This window comes from Pinus tabuliformis, chromosome 3_2 (genome assembly GCF_031772625.1).
Source record: "Pinus tabuliformis cultivar Carrire ecotype Pingquan chromosome 3_2, CPIR1, whole genome shotgun sequence".
Taxonomy (NCBI): domain Eukaryota; kingdom Viridiplantae; phylum Streptophyta; class Pinopsida; order Pinales; family Pinaceae; genus Pinus; species Pinus tabuliformis.
The window spans coordinates 733,142,163-733,161,617 of NC_142302.1; positions in this window are offsets into that span (position 1 = coordinate 733,142,163).

Below are 19,455 nucleotides of genomic sequence, written 5' to 3' on the forward strand. Positions count from 1 at the left end.
TTAGTAGGGGCTAAGACCATTTTCAAAAGATGCAGTGATTGACTATTTTGATGATTAGAGAGCTAGGTGCTCTTTTGGTACATCTAGAAGCACCTTGCGGATGTCTTTGGTGAGAATTCGTTCAGTGTGCACGTGAGCAGTGATTCATCATTTGATGATTAGCTCTTTAAGTACTTGTAAAAGCACTGTGATTTAGAAATAATCTAGCATGGCACAATTGCTTGATAGTCAAACGTATTTCATTTGACTCAAAATATAGTGACTAATGTGATTGAATTTGGTTGTCGTCTTTTCTTGGAATGAAATCGTTGATTTTCAAAGAGGAAGGATCACATTTTGTGTGGTTTAGATGGTAATACCATAAGTAAAATCTAAAGTTCCAATGAAAGATGAACACCGAGGACGGTGTTCCTGTTAAGGGGGGGAGTATGTAACATCCCTATGGTAATAACTTAGCGTAAACTATTCAGTTATGAAATAGTAATTCCTTTTAAAAAAAAAAGATTACGAATTAGTTTCAAAAACTAATTCTTGTCATCCATAAAGTTGTCAATTAAAGAATGGCAGAGGAGGGCGCTAATGGCGGCCTGGATTTGGAAGTTTCTTGTAAACCAGAAAACTGGACAGGTGGTCTATGCGGAGGCAGGTAAGGATTTCGTGGATCTCCTTTTCGCTTTTCTTGCGCTACCTGTTAGTTCCATCACCCGAATTCTACGGGAAACTGAATGAGGTTAATCAAGAAAGGAAAGAAAATGGATTGTATGCATTAAATATGGTGAAAATTCATAGTATAGGGACGGCAAGGACTATACATTAGAGAGACTCTATTAATGCGAGGTGGAAAAGGATGGACCTGTTCTTTTTACACGCTGCGAAAGACATGGTAACAGCTTGCTGCTCCGATTCATAGAACTTTGATGTATCATCTTCTGCGAATCTATAATACTAAATTTTTACGCGTTACAAGGGGAATACCCTCTACATTCTGCGGGGAAAGAAGTGAAGTTGCATTTGAACGCTGGATAGACAGAAACAACGTTGGAGTGGAAAACTGGCCATCGTAAACTGTGTGTTCGATGATGGTCGTTCTCCGAAACGTTGAAGATCTCGGCGCGCCTAACCATGCCACGGTACAACTGGCTATCGTTGCTTTCAGTAGAGGAGAGCTCCGAACCCTGATAGAATAATATATAGGTTTAGAGTGGGCATCTGCTATCTGAATATATAATGGATATAGAATATTGGTCCGCGGAGCATCGCCTGTTTGCTAGCTTCCTCGTGAACTTAGAATGTAAATAAAGGGAGCGCTGCCACCTGAAGGGACCAAAATAAAGGCTAACAATGGACGGCATGAGTCATCTACCCACTGTGGGCCGTGACTCCTCGAATCCGAGGAGCGTAAATATAGAAGAAGTTGCACAAGAGGAACAACCACGGGCAGGGGCAACGATGCTCCCTATGGCAGAGATGTCATCGATCGCCAACCCGACCCACCAGAAGGTTTTCCAATGGAAGACGGCGACGAAGATGTCGAAGGAAAGAGAGATAAGTTGACCTCGTGAAATATTCTTTGTTTATGTGCAGTAAAAGGATGTTTAAATTATATGTTTTCTTAGTAGAAAACTTGTTAATGCATGCCGTTAGAAATGATTATTTGATGTATTTTCTTGGTGAAGAAAACATATGGTAAAGCATGCGGTGAAAGATTATCATTATGGTTATCATATTTATAGTTTGAAATTATTTGCTTATGCTTGTTTACTTGAACAAAGGTCTTCTCCGGCTACGGTTAAATCTGAAGTTGATTCCCTGCTCTTTTAATCTGATCTATGGCTACTCCTGTAAGGAGGTGCTACGGCGAATTAACAGAAGCTTAGCCCGAAAACACATGCATGTAGCTATTCATGTATTTATGTTGTTATAGATCTGTTTGCAAGACCATGTATTTATGTTGTTATAGTTCTGTTTGCAAGACCATGGGAATACTCGTGTACGAGTATTAATTTCAGACGTGGTTTTAGAATGCAGTTTAATATACAAGAACGACCATGTTTATTCACTCTTTTGCTGCTATTTACGAAGATTTATCTTGGAAAATAGGAACCTGGTTTTGATTCTTTTCTCGGTTTTACATGAACCAATGAGTTAGAACTCTTAAAGAGAGTTATGCATTGGTAAACATTGTGGAGGTCAAACAGTATTATTTGGGTATATATGCTAGTTAAATAATAAGTCATGCTTGCTTACGCATATGAGTGGATGCTAAAGGATCTCTTTTAGATGTTGTTTATTGATTCTTTAATATGGTATCTAATCTTGTTGCCCAAGCTTGTTGTCAACAGCATTGACAGGAAACGATGGCGGTTGGTGCCAACGAAAAGTGATGTTTAAGGTTGTGCAGGAAGAGGATCAAGGGTCCATGCAGATGAGTTCGAGTTGTAGGAACATACATTGTTAGAACAATCATGCCACAAGGATTATTGTATGTGGCGGTATGTAAGTGAAAGATTACATGAGAACTGTATTAGCCTTTAGCTAGTTATATGACAACTTAATGATAATTCATTGTAATGATTTTATGACAATGGTTAAGGGATGGAATCCCTTATAAGCCATTGAGTGAGGGGTGAAAACCCTCACGAGCGTTTAATAATAAGATTAAACGTTTGCTGGTTTTCACCCTACGGGGTTTCCAGGGTATATCAGTGTTCAATGGTGTGATTGATGTGATTGTCTTTTGTGTCAATTGGATGATGTTGAATCCCTGATGTTGATGGTTCTTTATTTGGTGGCATGATCATAATGTCCAAATTAATATGGTTATGGAAATTGTGAAATGGATGCAAGGAATTATGAGATAGTTTATGTTATTACACTACCATGGTCGGGGTTAATGGTTATGCAACTTACTGACTGTTATTGCAATTTACTTGATGAATTAATGAAAACTATGTCTAATGGTTAATGATGATTGTGGAGTTATGAATATGATAAATTACTAGTGGGTAATTTGTATAAAAATTCTAACTTCCTACTTTTACATGCGAGGTTACCGGGGTATGTGTCAATATTATTTATCACTCAATCTATTTCCTGATAACATTTGAATTCATTTTGCGAAATTTTTTCAAAACATTCCTTCTAAATGATCTTTCAGGTTTCGTAGTCATAGAAATTGAAATATAGTTCCATCCTCTACGTAGAGGCTAAGAACAAGGCTTTCCCTACAAATGTGTATAGCATGTCTTTGAAATTGAATTTAATCTCATTTACTTTTCATCACGATGCAATGTATAAATTAACAGTAAATACATTTTTAAAAATAAAAACAAAAACCCAGAAACATATAATGCTAAACAATTGTCATGTCAACCGACCTATTTGTTACCTAAAACTTAAAAGGTAAACGTGGCTAACAATCCAGATAATAAGGATACACTTTGTTATTTGCACACTTTGATAAACGAATTGAATCCCTAATCTGTGCACTTATAGAATTTGAATAAAATTTCTTATCTTTGCGTTTCGATAACCAAATTGAATATCTAATATACTTTATTTTTAGATAGATATTAATATCTAATATACTTTATTTTTAGATAGATATTTTGTTATTAAACTGAAACAAATAAATAGTTGCTTGTATATACGTATTTTATTATTAAAAAAAAATTAATGTAATTTTATATGACAATATATTTGTCCTATATCGAATTGTGGAGTGCTTTTAGAGGCAACAAAAACATAATGATAATGATTGAATTTTGATGTTAGTCATTTTTAATAACATTTAGAAATAACTTATAATTAATGTTCATATTATTTTGATATTTTTTTTAATCACATTTTATACAGGGAATTGGTACCGGTATTATGGTTGGTTTAATTCCATTGAAAAAAAAAATTGAGAATTAAATAAAAGAACAATGATTTGGCTGGTACTAAGTTATTATTTAAAAGTTGTCTTTTGGTCAGGAATAAGCTCAAATAAGGTGTCATTAAAGTGATTTATTTCTTTGATGTAACTTTATATATGTTAAGAAGTTTATAGTTTAGTGAAACATCTTATATACTTTTTATTTTTATTAAGAGATTCAAAAAAATGTTTTTTTAAATAATGAACCTGGTAATTATAGCTAACTTAGAAATGGACACCACAATCATTGATATCTCCATCAAATTGTGATATTAACACCAATATTACAAGATTCAACATCACATTTCATACCAAGAAATGCGATTGAATAGATAAGGTTATAACTATATAGATGACTACTACCTTCCATAAATATAGTCTAATTCTATGTTGTAGTTGTATTTAAACCTTCTAAATTTTTCCTCCTAAAATTTTTAATCTTCATTATATTTTTCATTACCATCGAAAACTAATTGAATACATGTGATTTCTATAAACTTTGCTCAAAATCCTAAACATTTAATTTGTTAAGCATTGTAATTATGCACTCGTGTGGTAATTTGAAAAAATATTGTTAAACTACCGTTTAAAGATGACACTGATTGATAGTGTAAATCCTCCTTTTTCATTAAAATTAGTTCAATGATAGAAAGGATTAAAGTAGGATGGTATACATTGACTATAGGACCTACAATATCTCTCAACATAGAGTGCATACCATCATTTAGTGTGATCGAACAATTAGCGTTTGTCCGATCCAATAGCCACATGCCATATAAGATGGAAAGTCACGCAAAATATAAAGGAGCCTTTGTGATCTGATGGGATCAAACAACCAACACAAAGTTAATTTGATCATCATGATGACACATTGGATGGCAAAGTGGAGCCTCAATAATGACATCCTCACCATCCGGCTTGCCATCACGCAAAATATAAAGGAGCCTTTGTGATCTGATGGCATCAAACAGCCAGCGCAAAGTTAATCTGATGGTCATGATGACACATCGGATGGCAAAGTGTAGACTCAATAATGACCTCCTCACCATCTGAAGAGATGTAACGGCCGAAAAGCAATAAGATCAACATCGCACATGCCACATTCAATGACAATGTGGGCAAGGTTTATAGGCCGTGTCTCAACCTGATACACGACACAATCTATGTTTCATTAATGTAATGGTCCAAATTCAAATAGAGGTCATTGACATGTATTTTTTCACAAAAAATCTAATAATTATTGGGTAAGGTGGCATATTGGTGAATTAATACATAATAGAAAATTCCCTAATAGGCTAATAATATGAATTTAAGCTCTGACATGCATTATACACCATAATTATCATAGAATTGCAACCATACCTTGAATTTTCAGGATTTTGATGGAAAATCGAGTAAACCAAGTCTCAAGAAACCTGTAAATACCCTTGAACTCTGTCATTAAAACTGTAACATCGACTTTTATCAATTATAATCAAGTTTTTAGGATGAAAGTAGCTCTCGACTCCTTCGAGGAGATTTTTGTTAACAACTTCGCCCGAATTAGACATACTGAGGTAGAGAATACCAACATCAACCCAACGATACAATAATTACAGTATGGTGCTAATCATTTTAGCTCAGACGAATACTTGTTGAATGCTGGATTTCTCAAGAAGCTTTACCAGTTGTATATTTTGACCTAGACAACGCTCTACTCCTGGCATAGAATTTTGACCACCCGTAAGGGAATATCCCTTATCCTGCCAATGGCCAAGTCTTTCTAGGTATATCTGGACAAGATTTAGCTTAAATGCTTAATTTGGCTATTTCAGGCCAGAATATCATTGATAAACAATAAGTGAATAATTTATCACCTAGGATGAAGAAGAGAAGTTGGAATTCTTATAAGATTTTCTTAAAATCCCCAAGCAAGTGTCGGAGGTCACATTGCCAATATCAACAAAATTACTCAAGCCATTATATCAAACTATGACATGACTTCTAGTTGTTGTACAAGGTTGTTTCAATCATTCTAAGATGGATGAATCAATGTTCATGTGTTTGAAAGAGATGCTAGAAAATCCCAATGAAGTTGTGATTAATTTCCTAGGTTACCTGGCTACACATATTTACATACATTTCAGTACAGACTCAGCTTTCCATATATTTAGTCACTAATATTTAATTACCCATTCTTTGTTAGTATAAAATTGGTGGAAATAGTAAAGGATAAAAAGGGAAAGGACATGGAAATCGATGGATGGACCCAAATTTTATATTTAAGAATGAACCCTAGAAGTTATGTAAAATACATTGACTACTTCTCCTTCTCTGTGTGAGTCAAAATGTCAAATATCTCTCATAAAATATCAAAATATTTCAAAGGATTATTACAGTTAACCAAAGAAACTAGTAAAGTTGATTGGTACCCTTTTCGTTGATTACTCTCTAATATGAATTTATGTCTTTGAGAAAGAATCATGTATCCTTTCCGAAAATTTATTCCCACCTATCTTTATCTTTTTCCCTGAGAGGTTGTAAAGTAAAGTATTCATTTCAATTATTTTCATGTCATTAAGTGTGAAGTTTTTTAGAATATGTTCTTTAATCTTTAGAAATTATTGAAAGTGATTTATTGTCATTTGGTTTAAAAAGAGATTCATTTGGGAGATATGATCGCCTGCACATAATGCAAGAAAGTAGGTATGTCTATCAAGTCATACTCATGATCGTAATCATGAAGTAGAAAAATTGGCTAATATTGACTCCTCATCTTAGTATGATCAAAATCTAGATGGTATGTAGGTATTCTAGGAAACATGATTGAATAAATCCAAATTGAAGAAAACACTATTGAAGGTAATATGCCTCGGCAAGTTCAAGAAGTAATTTAGGTTATTCACCAAATAATAGATGTTGCAACGGTGGTTGCAACAATGTACTCAACTTCTTCTATAGATAATGAGATTACGTATTGTTTTTTGTTGACCCAAGGCACAAGACAGTCTCCCAAAAAAATGTTTCTCCAGAGGTGGTTTTCTTGTCATAAAGGCTACTAGTCCAATTAGCATTAGTGTAATATTTTAATTTAAAGTCTTTACCCCTAGCATACCATAAACTAAAGTTTGTTGTGAATTGCAAGTATTTGAAAATTAATTTTACAACATTGACATGAGGTTCTTTTATGTTGGATTAAATTTTGCCTTTAAGACTATTGCTTGGATTTTGTATAGTCTAGAGGTAGTTAGGTAGAATAGGATTCCAATCATTGATTTGTAGGTTTTCTTATTTGCAACATGGGTTTCATCTTCTTTACATAGCTTACAACTAGTAACCATGGGGGTGTGAATTGGCTTGTAGAGAGTTGTGTGTGAAGAGGAGAAGGTTGCACGGAGAAGGTGTTCTTGAGTTACTATGTGCCAATGATATGACCATGAAGAGAAGAGAGGAGGGTGAAATAGAGTTGAAGAAGTAGACATAAGGGAAGCTGAGTGTGTGTACGCAGAGCACATTTGATGGAGATGTAGAAGGAAACAAACTAGGTCTCTTTGTTTTATTCAATAGAAGTAGGCAATTTCTCTTATATTGAAAATTGTAAGAAAAATAGGGCATTTGGCTAAAGAAGGTGGGGATATACAATTATAAGAGGTTGGATCCTCTAGGAAATTTGTGGCGTGATAATTTGAATGGGGTTGTGACCTCCTACGAGTAGGTTCTCACAAATATATGATGTAATCAGAGGTGGTGCCTTTGTTATCATCACAATGTAAAACAGGTTTTGGTGGCTTTTCTCCTGGAAGGGTTTTTGTGTAAATAACAATGTTCAAATGTACTTGAATTATTGTTAATTCATGTGATTGTTTGAGTGTATGGAGTTGAATTTTTGAAATTCTCATCATGAAAATTGCTAAAAACATTTAATTATTGATTAAACTCCCTCCCTCAGAAATTCCTTATTCTAAAATTGTTACAATATCCAAGTTCCTTCAAGAACAATTTAAACACTAGAGGATAGATCTATAAGGAATCATGCCTAGACAATAAACTTAGGACTCCTACTTAAGCAAGATACTAGTTTTGATTGTGCAGACTATTTATTTTGGAAGGTTAGAATGGAACCCTATCTCATGTCTCTAAGTGTAGATGTTTGGAACTTTATATTAGTGGATTATGTTGTCCCAACAACCCATCTAGCAAATGTAGATGGAAAAATGGTATATGGGAACAATGAAAAGTCCAGGAATGCCATTCTACTTGGTCTTTGTAAATTTGAACTAGTAAGGGTAATTCATTGTAAGTTAGCCAATAAAGTACAGGAAAAACTTAATACGAGTTTTAAAGGAGATGACAAAGTTAAGAAACCTAGGCTTCAAATCTTCGCGACGAGGTTTAAGAGCTTGACAATGAATGAAGAAGAAAATATAACATAATATCTCCTTAGAGGTGATGAAGTAGTAAGCATCATTAGAGGACTTGGTGAGAACTTAAAGAGGAATTAGCTTTCTAGAAGGCTTTGAGATCACTGCATATGAGATTCAATGCTAAGATCTCTGCCATATAGGAGATGCCATACATGAAGTCTCTTACAATGGAAGAACTACATCGAACTCTCACAACTTATGAGATGAGATGACAAAAAGATAATATTGAACCAAAGGAGGCATCATTCAACATATCGTAGAATACTAAGGAATGCAAAGATCACCAAGAATGTTCCAACTATGAATATGATCAAGAGCTAGCTCACTTTTCCAAAAAATTAAAACGTGGTTCAGGTAGGTATAAGAGCAAGATACCCTTAAAATTCCTTGATTGTAGAAGAGTTGGACATTTTTCATCCAAGTTTTCTTATAGATAAAATCTAGAAAAGGATAAGGAGAAAAATCCCATAAATAAATCTTGAAAGTCTCAGAAGAAGAAATCTTTCAAGAAAACAGGGCGGTTCTACATTAGAAAAAACATTGAATATTCCTTAGAAGATGATCTTGATGAATGCATAGTCATGGAATTTAAATCTAAATATAAATCTAGGAACAAATGAGACCATGAAGAACAAAAACAAGGAGTAGTGGATGTTGAAGTGAAGCAAGAACAAGCAACTAAAAAAGAAATTATTACGAGCAGAAGAAGGTATGCACACCTGGATAATTAGGACTTTGTTTATCAAACAAAAATACTAAGAGCAAAGATAGTCTAGCACAATAATGAGAAGAAAAGGAAAATAATTGTAATAATTTAGAGGATGAGAATAAACCCGAGAAATAAACGTTGACCAAGAAAAAGGAGGATATCATTCCAGGAACATATAAATAGGAAAGTTTTTCCCTAAAATTCAATATGGAGGAATAGCAAACAAAAGAATTGGTTGTCAATAAACTAATCATTGAATGGGGAGAGAATTGTCATAGACTAGAAGTAGAAACTATATCCTTGAGAGAAGATATTAAGAAGTCCAAAAATGAGAAGGATTTGGATATAAAACTTGTTAAAGGAAAAAATAAATTAAACCACATTTTGAGTAGCCATGGGTATCCAACAAATAAGGCAAGTTTGGGATACTATAAATTAAAAAACCTCATAAAGGAAAGAGCAGTTTCATGTCCATGGGATTTGAAGACCCCCAACATTGCAAAGGTGTTACAAGGAAGATTCAATGAAGATAAACAAAAAATAACTCATATAAGAAATAAAAAATTGAGCAAGGATGTTAATTTCTCAAATATTCCTCCACGGATATATGTAAATCACTCAAGATGAAAACTAAGGTATAAGTAATCATCCCAAACTCTTCAATTTTTGAATATTAGGTACAAAAATTTGTTTTATGGACATTTATATAAATGTCATATGGCTGGACATAAAACCATTAATTGTAGAATTGATAAAGTTGAAAGAGATGAGAATTCCAAATCTAGAAATTATAAAAATCCTAGAGCTCGGAACTCATTTTCCAGGAATAGAAATCCTTTCTCTTCCTCGACGAATGAAATTTAATGTTTCAAGTATAATAATTTTGGCCATAACACAAGTGTAGAAGTATATTTAAGTATATTTCCAAACTAAAGACCACAATTGAGCATTAAACACACGTAAGGGACATGAGGAGTTCGAAGGAGAACACTGGGAATAATGAGGAATGTGTAGTAATATTGTGTCCACATGATCATGAAAACAAATGGTATGTGGATACTGGCTACTCTAAACATATGACTAAGGATAAGAGTAAATACTTCTTTCTGATAGAAAAAGACAAATGAAATGTTATCGTTAGAATGAATTCTCTAGACAAAATTATAGGAAAGGACCTAGTTAGTCTCATTGAGAAGACCAAGGCCGAAGATGTGTTGTATATGGAAGGTCTCAAACACAACCTACTCAATGTAATTCAAATGTGTGACAATGTCTATGAGGTGACATTTCATGCTAATGACTATGATATACAAGAAGTAAAGAATGACAAGGTGGTAGGGAAGGCACTAAAGACTCACGACAATGTGTACATGTTTGAAGATTCAAGAGTTAGCTATTAAATGAGAAAGAATAACCAAACATGGTTATGGAATAGAAGACTTGGTCATGTAAACTTTGACAACCTAATAAATATCAGCAAAATGGAGGGAGTTAGAGGATTTCAAATATTGCCAAAACTCGATAGGCCAATTTGCAAGTGCTATGAGTTTGGAAAGTAGATGAGGACTCAATTTAAGAAAAAATAATTATCATCGTCTAAACCTATGAAAGTTGAGAATTCAATAGGGCAATGAATATGTTAATTCTCTTTAACTTGATAAATGTTTGTGTTACCTTTTAACTTATTAGCTTTGTTCCTTATTATTATTGTGTGAGATACATCAAACAACTACAAAATTAATAAGAATAGTGACACAATATATAGGTTGCACGCTAGGGCCAAAACCCCTCCTCTTGATTGGAAAACCCTTAAATATCTTCTCTTCTTATAGATCATTTAATTGATGAATACCAATACCTAGTGACTCAGAAAAATACCCTCGAAGATTAAGATCAACTCGGCCTCTTGCTGCAAGAACTTTGACCTCTCACTACAGATCCGAAATTTGGTCCTCCCGACAACTGTTGCAACTATTGTTGCCCCTCTCGAAGACTTTGATCTTCTTCGTTGAGCCTCTTCTTCCCTTCACTTTCCTTTGCTTGAGGTTTAGGGCTAGAGCGATACCCTAAGTGACCTTCTCTTGACTTATTTCCTCTCTTCCTTCCAAGATCAAACCAAAGGTACCCCTTACGCAAAAGCCCTAGCTTCAACTTACATGTGTGAGAGAGAACTAGCACAAACACTTCAACTTTCTTTGAACTCTTCTTCGTCCTTCTTCTTGGACCTCTTCTTTGTCCTCCTCTTCACATAGAATGAGATATGAGTGAGTGATGCTATGGAGGACAAGTTCTTCTTCTTATATACGTCTATTTAAGGGGTAGACGTGGCTCTTCACTTAGGCTGAATTGACAGTTTCTAGGCCAACTTGATCTTGGAAGGCATTTGAATAGTTTAGAGACAAAAATAATTTTTCTTTTACAAGACACAATGCTCCCATTGGGGTGTTCAATATATGAAAATGAATCTTAGACCTAGGACAAAACCTAGAAGCACTCAATGGGTGTTTGACATACAAAATAAAAGAGCTTAAACATGAAACCCATGCTGAAATAATAATTTCTTTTCATTTTACAATTTACAAGAACACACTTCATACTTATGAAGACTGAACCTAGTTACACATTTTTCAACACTTCCTCTTATCTAGGGAGGTATTCATAAGATGTACATGGTCATTATAATATATTGCTTTATTCCATGTTTAAACAATGAATGTGAAAGATAAGCATTGAATTTCATATGTTACTGACATGATATACATTAATAGTACATTATTGTGACCCTTGAATTCATATTCCAAGTGGTCTCTTGGAATCCAATGGTTGTTCACATTCCACACCAACCCATAGAGTATTAGGTGTCCAACATTCCCCCCTAATCTGAAGGGGTATGTATGGGTCGAAGAAGAGAGTTGTAATACAAAATGTGAAAAAATATGGATGACAACACTAGGCTAAATATGCTCTCTAAAATATTCGTGTGAGGGGGGTGGTTTAAGGATGACCACCAACACTGGAATGCTTTGTGCAGTTCCTGAAACTCTTCCAAGTCTGGCAATAAGTTGAAATATTCTACTAGAGGGACTGTCCCTAATGTTTTGGAGAGGGAGGCCTTCAACCTGAAAAAGGGAGGTCCAAAACCTGCGGTGGTTTAAGGATGACCACAAACTCTGGAATGCTTAATGCAATTCCTGGAACTCATCCAAAAGTGGCAAGAAGCTGAAGTCTTCTACTAGAGGAAGTGTCCCCAATGTTTTAGAGAAGGTGAAGCTCAACTTGAAAAGGGAGGTCTCACCCTGTATAGATGGTTTAAGGCTGACCACCAACAAATGTCATGGTCAGGGGCATCATTATCTTTGGCTACAACTCTGAATCAGCTATGCCAAATTATGGCTGAGACTTGCTTGATGTGGCTTTGAAGCTCGTATATGACCATCGCTTCCCCCCCTGTGAGATACAATGTGAGAATATGAAGAGATCTCAACTGCTAGACTTTTCAATATTCGAGAACAAATCATGTTGCATGAACAAAATATCTTCTTGGTTGTTGAAGCCCATTGCCAAGAAGTGATCCATCCAAGATGAATATTTATTCTTGCAGGAGGTTTGTTTTTGAAGCCTATATGTGATGGTAACCAAGAGTATGGAGTATGAAGTGTTATATTATAACCAGAGTATGGAGTATGAAGTGGTATATTATAACGAGAGTATGGAGTGGTATATTATAACGAGAGTATGGAGTGGTATATTATAACCAGAATCGAAAGTATGGAGCAATATTAACCAGGAGTCTAGACTATGGTGGAGCGGTGTGATACCACACCACAATGCTACAATTGGTAACCGGAGTTATAACTAGGATACCACTCATATAAGGAGCGAAGTCAGGATATATGGAGGGTGGAGGTGCTAGAAGGAGGAGGGGCCGAGGGTAAGGCTGAACTGGGAGTGAACCAGGAGTGGTATTAACCAGAGTGGGATGAATAGATGTGAAACAAACATGTGGGAGTCTGTTTAGGGAGTGATGTCACAACATTGAGGATGGTGATGTCGTAGTATGTGAAGGGAGAAGATAAAGCCATGTGAAATCGAGAGTCGACTATCAAGAGAGTCAAAATGGTATTAACGCACATGTGCGGGGAGGTTTATATTTGATATAGTAGAACTAGAGGTGGTATGGGAGGGCGGTGGTATGGGATATATGGTATGTGCATATGCGTATGGTGTGTATGGAGATAGGAGGAGTGCAACCACATAGTCAATGACAGAGGATATTAACCACATAAGTTATATAACTGAGAGCTATATATGATAGATTATGACTCGTTTGAATACGCAGTCACAATGTCAATAATACCACATAGACTGCATTGTTAAAAAAGAAAACATTTCAACCCACAAAAGTTATAGTTCAAACTAGTGAAAATACCATTCATGCGCAGAGAATCACCAACGTTCAGAGTTAATTTTCCAAAACATAGTTAGGTACGTCACTCAATCTCTATGCATCAGTTTCATAGCCATGAGGCCGAGAGTGAATGCAACACACCACTAAAAATGAGAGAGTTTCCGTTCTTCAATGAGAAGATGAGGAATTTGTGCTAGCATAAGTCAAATGAGTGAGGCTACAGAAATGCAGAACAGAGCCAGGAAGGAGTTACAAGGGAAAAAAGCAAGCAAAAAGTGGGCTTGGAACGTGAGCTCTAATACCATGTCAGGCCAGGAGGTAACTCCTCATATGAATTGTGTTTATTCATTAAGATTACTCATGGTTATATACAGGAGGGAGAGATTCTTAGGCTTCACCTGCCGATGTCTCTTCATTTTCCATTATTTACTATTTACGTTATTTACAAATGTTCACCCAATCCCGATGATTAGGTGTCAACATTACCAGTGTTAGTGCACCAGATCCCATCGGTAACAAAGGTGTGATGAAGAAAGTTCTATTTACTAAAGAGAAAATCATGATGAAACATTTCGTGTGTTGAATAATACAAAGCTTATGTCAGTCACATGTGAAGAAAAATAATATATATCAAGCCCTTTGGATTCCAAAAGGGTATGCCAGCTCAAAGAAATGGAAAGATGTGACGAGCAACAATTTCTATGTGTTCTTGTAGTATAATAAAATTATCCTTGAATCCATAGACATGCATCAAGCATTCACATATATACATGAACAACTTTAATTTCACAAGGAATTGATGTAAATGCACATTCATAAATGTCATTAGAAATTATTTGAAACTTAGCTATCATAACTAGAAATTCACAAATTTCGAAAGCAACAAGATATGAATGATCTAACCATGTTCATTGTGTAACAGAGAAAGATAAATGAAACCAAAAGGCCACACTTAGGTACTCTAAGTAAACCTCACCAAAAATTACTACTATCGAACCCTCCTTGGGTTTGCCTACATTCAAAGTAGCACCAATCTGTGATTCCACAAAAGAAATGGATTTTAAACAATAGTTCTAATCAAAGAACTAATTACATGGATAGCTTTATTAATAGTCCAACCAACAAAACATCCCCAACATTGAATCAACCACTTTGTAAAACATTATAAAATTTCAATTGGTCCAAGTTTTTCATTTCTGTTGAGTCTTCCATAGTTGAATTACCCACTTTATAAAAGATTTTAAAGTGTCAACTAAGTAGCATTCAATTTAGTGGAGCATCCAAGAGAAACCGAGAAGTTGGAGGGACAAGTTGTTATTTATGAGCATGACCACAGTCGAAGAGCAACCTAGTCCTTGGAGGGGCAGGAGAATTTTTATGAGCATGATCACAGTCCAAGGGAAAACGAGACCTTAAAGGGGTAGGGGAGTTAAGGAAAATATAACATTTAATAGAAAGCCACGTCTTGCACAAGAAAAATGAGGGGAGTGCCAGACACAATGTTGAGAGATGATCATGGTCACATTGGAGGAATGTTGATCCATGTTTTGGGCATCAAGAAGATACGGAGGGCTTAGCATTTGGACATAGAAGAATAAAGGACATAAAATTCTTATTATAAACCATATGAATAAGTAAAGCTAAATGCTTACTAGAGACCATGTTTATCATAAAAGCTTGCACAAAATTTGGGATTTTACTTGAAGGATCGATCTAGTCCTCAAATGGCTTCTTGTGATCCTAAAGACTGAACATGGATTGAACACTGAAAATTAATTATAAATCTGCAGGAGAGCCTTGCATTTTCCTTCAATGGGAAAGCTCCCCAGATTGTCTAAGAAAAGATTGAATACTAAAAAATGTGTTATCATTCCCTTAAAAAACCAAATGGAATTTAGAAATTGGGAGGTCCTAATTACCTTTTCATGCAAGAAAAACAACATAGGTGAAAGATACAATCTAAGAATAATTACGCTTTATTGAATCAATTCACAACCATATAGATGAAGTATCATGTCCGTTTCCTAGTCAATTCCATCCTTCTGCGATAAAGAATTCACAATCTGCTCATCTGTCACATAGAATGTGTGAATTGTTGTGTAAATAATAATTATGGTGATGTTTGTGGATGCAAAGTGTGGCTCAAATGAATCATCCCCAACAACTAATTACTTAAATATAGATGAGAATAAGAATCGATGAAACGAGCTCACAAGGATGAAGATACGGACGCTTCCAAAATAGATAAGATATTAAGAATTACATAAAAGGACGAGAAAATGAAATGCAACTCAACATAAAGGATTATAAATTACTTAAAAATTGTATGTTAATCAAATTGAAGGGCATAAGTTTGTCGCATCAATTAAAAAAATATCTTAGAAGCATCGAGAAAGGTAGAGATATCCCCAAAAAAAATAAAATTGCAAGACAACATGAGAAGATCGAAATCTGTGGCTATGAAAAAATCAAACGTTGGAAACATACATAACAAGATTATATGATTATACAAATTTATTTAAAAGAAAATATTATAGATAAATAATTTCATTAAAAGAAATGAAATTATTAATAATATCTTAAAGAGATAATTTTTAAAAGGTTTGTATTACATCAACTTTGCATAATGAAAATAAATAATATGTTTTTAGGAATAGCGTAAATTAAATAGAAAAATATAAATATCAATTTAAAAATATTGATATTCTATTAATATAAACTTGTCATTTAAGGAAACTAAATATTTTTTTGATAAATAACATTACGAAAAAGGAATGAAATAATTATAATATGTTAGGTGGATAATTTTCGAAATACCTATATTGCTACTATTATATTAAATTTTTATGAAAAAATAAATAAAATTATGAAAAAAAAAAAATATTTTATGAATAAGATTAATTTATATAATTAATTTATGGAAAAGATATAAATTCTATCATGCTAAATGACGGTAAAAATTTATTTAAACTAAAAATAAAATGTTTTTTATTAAATATTTTTATAAAAAATAAATTCAATGTTATAATTTTTTCATTTCAAATTAATATCATGGATAATTTGAAACTCTCCTTATGAAGAAAGAAGTTTTCTTATTAGAAGACATTGATTTTGGGGTTAAGCACCTGACAAATGGGAAAGATAAGGAAATTGAAGGTTACCAAGCGGAAATCTTAAAAATTGGAGATCATGTCCTCATCCACCATATCCACAATCTTTTCAATCAAGTGGTCAAGAAAGGGTTCCCTAAACCATGGACTCAGAGCCTCACTATCCCTATTTTTGAAAGTGGGGATACAAATAACCCCTCTAATTATCGGACAATTATGATCAACGCTCTCTTAGCCAAGTTATATGCTATTATTTCGGAAAATAAGTTGAGCATATGGCTTGAAAGTGAAGGTAAGCGGCCTAAATGCCAAGCAGGTTTTAGAAGGCAACACTCAACAATGGACCACCTCGTTATGCTTATGATCATTGTGGAGGAATGCGACAACGATAACTCCAATCTCTTTTTTTGCTTTGTGGACTTTAGAAAGGATTTTGATATGGTTCCTAGAAACAAACTGTGGAATAGATTAGAATATCTAAAGGTTCCTTTCGAGTTGAGAGTTGTCGCTATAAGGTTATACGAGAATGTAATTGCCAAGTTAAAGAGCAATGAGGGATGGTCGAAAGATATTAAGTGTAATATCAGAGTTAAACAAGGTTGCCCTCGCTCCCCTACCCTATTTGGCATTTACATTGACAAGCTATAAGGTTGTTTATCAAATCCAAGAAGGATACTTCCGCTAATTTTATGTATGACAATAATAACTTGGAGGAATTGTCTTCTTACAAGAACCTACGAATTGATATTCATCACAAGCTCAACTGGAACTATTGAGAAAATGATTAATGTGGGTGGAAAACATATTTTGGTCTTGAAAATAATTGTAAAACGACAAACCTCATAATGTGGGATAGAAAGAAGTTCCTCTTTGAAACTTTAGTAACTCCCGTTATCTTATATGGATGTGAAGTTTGGGGTTGCATCATCTCTAGAGAATCCTAGAGAAAGATTGAGCAAATTGAGAAGCGGTTTTATAATGTATAGCCTCAAAATTAAAAGCAATACACCATATCCTATTCTCCTTATAGAAGTGGGACTTTCCCCTATCGAGAACCTATATATCACTACGATTTTGTTGTGCATGCACAAACTCAATAACATAGGAGACCATAGACTTCCTAAGCTAGCTTCAAATTCCAGCCAAAACCATCTAAGGCTCAAACAAGGTTAGTATAAAGACACCGGGGCCTGCTTAAACCATTGGGAGATTAATGAGAATGTTGCATTGCAAAACATTAATAACATTAAAAATATTGTTACTTCTAAGTTCAAAGATAAAACATGGTGTGAGAAAGATTTAGCAGCTAAAAGAAAATTAAGATATTATAAGGAGGTCATCAATCCCACCCTAGAAGATCAAAAGTACGTCTCTATTTTAACTTAGCTTGAAGAAGAAAATTAATATAGCCAAGATTATAATGAACTCTCATTAGCTCCATAGTGAAATGGGTAGTTGGGTAGTTCCTAAAACACCATGGATGGAAAGGATCTGCCATCTCTGTGAGAATATGAACATCGAACATGAAAATCACTTCTTCGTAGAGTGCCCCGTGTACAACCATATTAGATCTCTAGTTTCATAATCTTTGTTGCAACACTGACCTTCCTAGCCTTTTACGATGTCAAAATTATAGTGAGGTCAGGAGGCTTCTCTCCAAAATTTTTGAGCATAGGAATAAAATCTTAAATCTAACTAAATAATTTGTTTCTTTAGATCCTATAGACCAAAATTTGGTCTCAGTGGAGGTTAACCATCATCATCATCATAAAAATAAAATAAAATAAAATATTTTTTTTTTATAAATCATCTAATTTAAAAACCTAAATTAAAAAAAGCCAAACAGATTTTCATACCTTTTGAGTATGGATTTGGTACTACCGCGAATAGATATGTCATGGATTTGGAACTAGAAGTAATAGATATGTCTAGGAGAGAGCATTTGAGTGGGATGATAACGAAGTATGGATTTGGAACTACTAGGAATAGATAGGTCTAGGAGAGAACGTTTGAGTGGGATGATAATTAAGTAGACAGTAGATATGTTTCATTCAAGGTTGAACAACGAGCAAGAACCTATGGGTAATTGTTTTAGAGATGCAAACTTATGGAATATAAGCTAGTCTTAATGTTAAATGAAACAAAACTATTTGAACAGTTGCATATTACCTCGCTGCCCAATGGTCATGGAAGATTTATTATTCCACACCGGCACTCCTTGGTTTGTTGTCAATTATGGTGAATCATAAGTGATTGATGGCCGATGTTGTCACAAGTCCACCCTAAACTCACCAACATTTGTCAGGGAATTAAGCAATATGAAAATAACATTATGTTGGAGTGCCCAAACTACGCAACCTCTTCTATAAATTAAATGAACTGTACTTCAGCAAAAACTACCCCATAGCTGCACTTCATCATCTTGTCCGACGCAGAAGTTTTTCTAATGTTTAATTTTAATGTGAATGAAAAACAAGCAGATGGAAAGAATGTCTTTCCTCAAATAAAAAAACACATTGAAACATATAAACTGTGGTGAGCTTAAACATCTTAATGTGACATAAAGATAAGATAAAATTTTATTAGATCAATGTTATTCTCTAATCAACGTTTAAACATGCCAACTCTCTTGAGCTTAAACATATTAATATTCCATGGAGATAGGTTAATCATATAAAATCAGTGTTATTCTCTAAAACATTGAATTAAATAATTAATTAAACATCAATCCAATCCAACATACCAATTACCACAATGAGTTTGAGAGCGCGGACTAGATGGGCACTATCCTGTGTGTCTGTTATTATTTTTGTCATGATTCGAAAAATGAAAAATGTGTCCCATTAACATTAAAGGAAATGAAGTAATACATAAAACCAGTGGAAAATTGAACATAAATGTCCATTCGG